Source organism: Volvox carteri (assembly GCF_000143455.1).
Source record: "Volvox carteri f. nagariensis unplaced genomic scaffold VOLCAscaffold_178, whole genome shotgun sequence".
NCBI classification, from domain to species: domain Eukaryota; kingdom Viridiplantae; phylum Chlorophyta; class Chlorophyceae; order Chlamydomonadales; family Volvocaceae; genus Volvox; species Volvox carteri.
Genome location: NW_003307721.1, coordinates 1,333 through 7,187, shown reverse-complemented (window position 1 = coordinate 7,187; position 5,855 = coordinate 1,333). Strand labels below are relative to the sequence as shown.

General features: G+C 50.7%; 1 protein-coding gene across 1 annotated transcript in view; it reads left to right on the top strand.

Moving 5' to 3' along the window:
- VOLCADRAFT_108600 (uncharacterized protein) overlaps nt 1-1,018 on the top strand; it is a gene marked incomplete at its 5' end in the record, with an annotated part of 8,740 nt that extends 7,722 nt beyond the window's left edge. The window contains one exon of the mRNA XM_002959359.1: nt 866-1,018. The remainder of the gene's footprint in view (nt 1-865) is intronic.
- Nucleotides 1,019-5,855: the final 4,837 nt, after the last annotated feature.

The following is a 5,855-nucleotide window of genomic DNA, read 5'->3' as shown; positions in this document are numbered from 1 at the left end:
AGCTCTTGAGTGTCGAGGAGGCAGAGCAGTGTCTTGAAGCTGTTTCAAGCAGCAGCCGGACCCCATGACCAATGGATGTCGAGCGCTGGACCAGATCACCTAGCAGCAAATCAGAAAGTGAGTTCCTGTCAAAATTTGTGTTGGTTTCATGTCAGGGTTACAAATAGGCTGGTTGGGTGCTCACCAAGAATGCATGGTTTTGCGACATCGTGTTAATTGTGTGCTTCAGTATAGCAACCTGTCCATTTTTACTCCACTAAGCCTATACGTCTATAACTAACTGACTGACACATGTCCCGCTGCTGTTGCAGTCAACCACCTTGGACATGGTGAAGCAGTGGGCGACAGATGTGGGCGGTGGAGATTGCAACAGCCATGATGACAGCAAAGGCCACCTCAAAGCGCAGCCGTTCTGGACCTGATGTCGTCTTGACTGAAGCGGATCATGGAAACAAAGGCGAAGGGGAAGGGGGGCAAGAAACGACGGTGGTAATGGATGCACGTTTATTTTGGGGTGGATGCACATGCAATGTGATGGACAGCTGCATTGTCTTCTTTTGTGGAGGTGCCTTTTCTTAGGGCTGAAGGCATGTTCTTATCACATGGTGGACAGGGTCTTGAGACGGCTTGGCTTATAAGCAAATCCGTATCAAGACGCTGTTCATCATGTGATAAGAACACGCCTTCCTAGTTAGGATTGGAGGCGTGTCCATATGGCGCGATGGACATTATTAAAAAGCTTAATTTTGGACTGATAGGGGCATTCATATCACGTGATGTACAAGTTTCATTTTATGGAGACGGCTTCATTTTGGACTGAAAGTGGCCTTCATATCACGTGATATACAACTTTCATTTTATGGAGACGGCTTCTTTTTGGACTGAAAGGGGCCTTCATATCACGTGATGGACATGGGCTCGTTTTATGGAGACCACCTTCATTTTGGACAGAAGGGGTATTCAAAGCGTAAGGGACGTTCATTCTGAGCTACCTTCATTATGTAATGAAGTGGTCCTCATTCTAAATTGACCCGGGGCCCTCGATTTGGTGTTGAATGAAGGGTCCTTCATGAAGGTATGAAGGGTCTTCATTAAGGTATGAAACGAGTGTGAATCGCATATAGAATGAAGGTTCCAGGTTCCCAGAGTGTAGGTTCCTCCTCAGGTGCCTCAGGTGCTGTGCCAACTACCATAGGCTCCCCCTCATTGAACTCAGCTGAATCACCATTTGCCGCGTTCCCTTGACTATCCTCTACGGCCTCGCTCGGACTAAGCTGCTCCCCCTGCCGGGGAGGGGCTGCAGTCTTGCAACTACTGCTAGCCACATCGTCCTCATCATCACTATCACTTCCGCTGTCGCTGCTTTCGCTATCATCCGCAGGCAGCGTGTGGGACGTTGGCGTCTCCTCAAAACTCACGCTCTTACTACGATACACTTAGACCCGTCCAATAAAATCCGGTATCCTTTGCAGTTGCATTCGTAGCCCACCAACACACCCTTCTGGCTCGTTGCATCGAGCTTATTGTGATGCCTCCTCTCGACATGCACCCACACAGTACACCCAAACACGCGCAAATCAGAGACATCTGGCTTCACATGGTGGAAAACTTCAAAGGGCGTTATCTGCTTGCCCGACACAGGCGAACGATTATGCAGGACACATGTGGTGGTAATAGCTTTGGCCCATAATTCATGCGGCAATCCTGAGTCTTGCAACATCGCGCGGGTCTTCTCCAGGAGTGTGCGGTTCAGCCTCTCAGCATGGCCATTTTGCTCAGGAGTGTAAGGCACGGACGTGTCGTGCTGGACCCGCTTACCCTTAAGGTATTGTCTTAGAGCCTTATTCAGGTACTCCCCACCGCGATCCAACTGAACTGCTAGCAGCTTCTTGCCCGATTGGGTCTCTAACAGCTGCAATACTTCCTGGGCCACTTCCGGAACTTCTCCCTTCGTCCCTACACAGCACACCATTGCAAACTCGAATGCTCATCCAGAAACGTGATGACATACCTTGACCCGCCCATAGACGGAACAGGCATCTCACACACATCCATATGCACTCGCTGCAAAACACGGTTTGCTGCATTCCCAGACGGAGGAAAAGACGCGCGGGTATGCTTGGCCTTCACACACAGCTCACAGATACTCTTCTCCTTCACCTTCTCCCGGACTTCCACTGCACTCAGGCCCATACCAGTGACCATTTCATCAGACACGAGCTTCTCTAAATTACCGTACCCTATGTGTCCGAACCGATGATGCCAAAGCCCCGCAGATTCGGACAAGACCGCCAGGGTTTGAATGCACTCCCCCTGGCCCAACCGGGTCGCCTTTAGGTAGTAATGGGTGCCCACCCACACACACGGGATTTGCTCCCCGTACTCCCACTCCAGGCTTGCATATTTCCTCATTTGTGGAGAAAATATTAGAGGGTTTCCTGGGCATCAGCTGACAAGACGTTTCGGCTGCCTAATCACAGCAACCGGTCCACGAAAATCCACATGGTAACCCTTCAGACCTAGTTCGCCTACTGAAATCAGTTTGTGACCTAATTCCGGCGCATGATACACCTTCTTTAGGGTAATCTTAATCTTGCCATTCTCTCCCTCTGCTTCTAGCAGGACGGTACCCACTCCAACCGTCTTGCAAATCGCACCCGCCACACCTTCTAGGACTATGCTGTCCGTGAGCGGTACGTAGTCGCTGAAGTCGGACTGGTCGTCCGTAACATGGACGGCCACTGCCGAGTCCATTTTCCATGCCAGCTTGGCGAGCGACTTCTCAGCTGTTGCCTGGATTTCCTCGGCTTCAGAGGTGGTGGAGGTGGTTAGGGCCATTACCAGCTGCTTGCTGTGTCTGTTGTTGCCCTTGTTGTTGCCCCTTGTGATGAGCGGGCACTGGGACTTGATGTGCCGAGGACGCCACACTTATGGCACTTATGGGTTGCATAGGGGTTAATGGAAACATCAGGCCCACCAGAGCTGGTACTCGCCCCGACGTTGACGTTTCCCTGACCCTTACCAGCTCCACTACGGTAGTCGCCACCGATGCCACGGTGGCCAACCCCACTGCTCCGGTTGCTGAACGCCAGGGCCTCGACCTGGGCCCACTCTGCATTGTTGTCAACTTGCATCCGCTCCGCCAGGAGTAGAGCGGCCTTCATTTCTAAAAGCTTCAGGTCGCTCAGCGGCTTGGCAGCAAAAAGCATCTGCTGCATTTGGAATTTCTTATGCAAACCGCCCAAGATGGCCAGGGTGAATTGGCAGTCATCGATCTTCGAACCCACTAGTAGATCTTCTGCTTCCTCGAAGTAATCAACAACGGACTGGCCAGTCCGTTGCTTTAGGTTATTGAATTTTTGTTTTATAAATAGAATGTTTGCTCCGATCTCGGAGATGCATTCGGTGTGGATCGCATCCCACGCTGCGGCAGAATCGGCTGCTTGATCGATCAGCCTTTGAAAACGGGGCACCATGTATTTAACCAATTGAGATTTCGCCTTCATAGACTTCTCGGCGACGGCGCTCGGCAGGTCTGCTGCTTCGTCCCACAAGTCCTTGCCTGCCAGGCAGTACTTCATGGCCGTTCACCAGCGAAAATAATTGGCGTAGCTGTCTAAGCGCTCTACATTGTTATCCTTCCCCATACTTGTCATATCTCTAAGCCAGAGATTTGCTAAGCCAGCAAGTTCGGCGTGGGGCTCATAACCTGTTAAGATATAGGCGAGTGGAACTGTGTAGGTAAAGCCAACCTTAACCGTTACAGGTATCACAGAACAACCTTTCAGTCAGAACATCATCTCCTTTATACCAAACATTCCATCTTATCTGTCGTACAGCTGTCAGTGTTCTGGCCGAATGTCAACATACCTCTACATACCAGACCAAAGATAAACACTCCTATTAATTGATCGAGTTCGACAGTCGATCAGCAAGTACGGAAGATGGCTCCACCCTATCCAGAAACCAACTATCACAACATTTTCCTTAACATTCAGGATGTTGAAAATGATTGGGGCTATCGGAGATTTCTTTGAAATATTTGTTTATATAATGGTCATTAGTCTGGTCTGGGTTGACACTACTGCGATTCGCGGTTTAAGGTCCTGGGTTCGATTCCTGGGGAGACCCCCGAATTAGTCGGGAGCGCGAGATTATGGCTAGCTGCTGAAATGTGGAGTTGAGGTCGCAGTTGATGGACCAGATTCGCACGCTAGATTGGTGGCGATTGCCGAACCCTCCGTCTCTTCGGTTGTTCGGGTGAATGGATGAGGAGGGGTCCTAGACGGCTGGACCCGCCGCCTTGGACTTACAGTTCGTATGGCGAAGTATAGTGTGGTAGTGGTGGACGGTGCTATAAGATGATACATCGTAGAACTGACAATGTGATAAAGCGGCCCAGAAGCCCCCCACTCTGTAACATTACATTACATTACATTAGTTGCCAAAAATACGTGTGTGTGCACATGTGGGCGCGCACCTTAGGAGGCCCTTCTGTGCCCACTCTTGGAGTGAGACTCTTGGTTCCACTAAGTGGATGTCTGTTGTAAATGGTAACTATGCCGTTGCTTAGCACGTAATGCATACAACCGTAGCACATCGTTGTGTTACAAGTTAGACAGATAAGCGAAAGCTAATATAGGGCAAGGTGCCCTAGAGATGCCCGTGCGATCTGCACGGCATGATACGGAAACCAGTTCGTCCAGAGAGCTGACCGCCACAAACTTAGTTCTACAACACTCCCACGCGGGCAGACCTCTGGGAACTGAAGCTCCAAAGACAAACTTCTCAACGCAGACCCATCGCCTGGATGCACTTCTTGAACTGAGGAAGAGGCAAAGGCTTCGTCAGACAATCAGCGACCATGTCCGCCGACTTGCAGTAGGAAAACACGATCTCACCCCGCGCTACACGCTCGCGAACGAAATGGTGAAGCACGTCGATGTGCTTTGACCTAGCGGACGAAATCGGATTGTTGATGATCTTGATTGCCGCCTGACTATCGCACAAGATAGGTACCGAAGACACCCGCATCTGTAAATCACGTGCCAAGTGACGGTACCACAAAGCCTCCTTAGTTGCCGCTCCACTCGCCATATACTCTGCCTCCGCGGTTGACGTAGCCACGGTAGGCTGCAAACGACTTGACCAACTAACAGCTCCACCAGCATTCAAAAACACGTAGCCGGTAGTTGAACGACGCGTATCTACGCATGCTGCATAGTCCGAATCGCAGTACCCATGCAAAGATGGATTACTCGACTTCGGAGAAAAGACAATACCCAGACCAGCCGTACCAGCAATATAACGAACAACCCCTTTCGCCGCCTGCCAATGCTCCACCGTAGGCTTGGACATGTGACGGGCAAGAGCTCCCACGGAATATGCAATATCAGGCCTAGTGCCCACCGACAAATATAGCAGACTCCCAATAAGCTCTCCAAACCGGAATTGCTGTACATCAAGTGGTTGGCCAGCTGAACGCAAGGTAGTGCCGTGCGACAAAGGCACAGCACGCCCGTTGGCATCTTCCAGCCCGTACTTCTCAACTAGCCCCTTGGCGTACCTCTTCTGTGATACCTTCATCGTACGCTCGGCCCGATTACGCTCAATCTCAAAACCCAAAAACACACGGGCCTCCCCTAAGTCACGCACATCAAAGATGGATTTCAACTTATCTTTCAACTGACGTACGATGTTAATATCCTTCGCAGCAATTAGGAGGTCATCCACATAGACCAGCAAATATACGCGCTCTCCTAGAACATCCCGGTAAAACAATCCCGGATCAGCTTGAGACACGGTGAAATTCATAGCTTCTAACTCCGACCTAAGTCGCGCATACCAAGCACGGG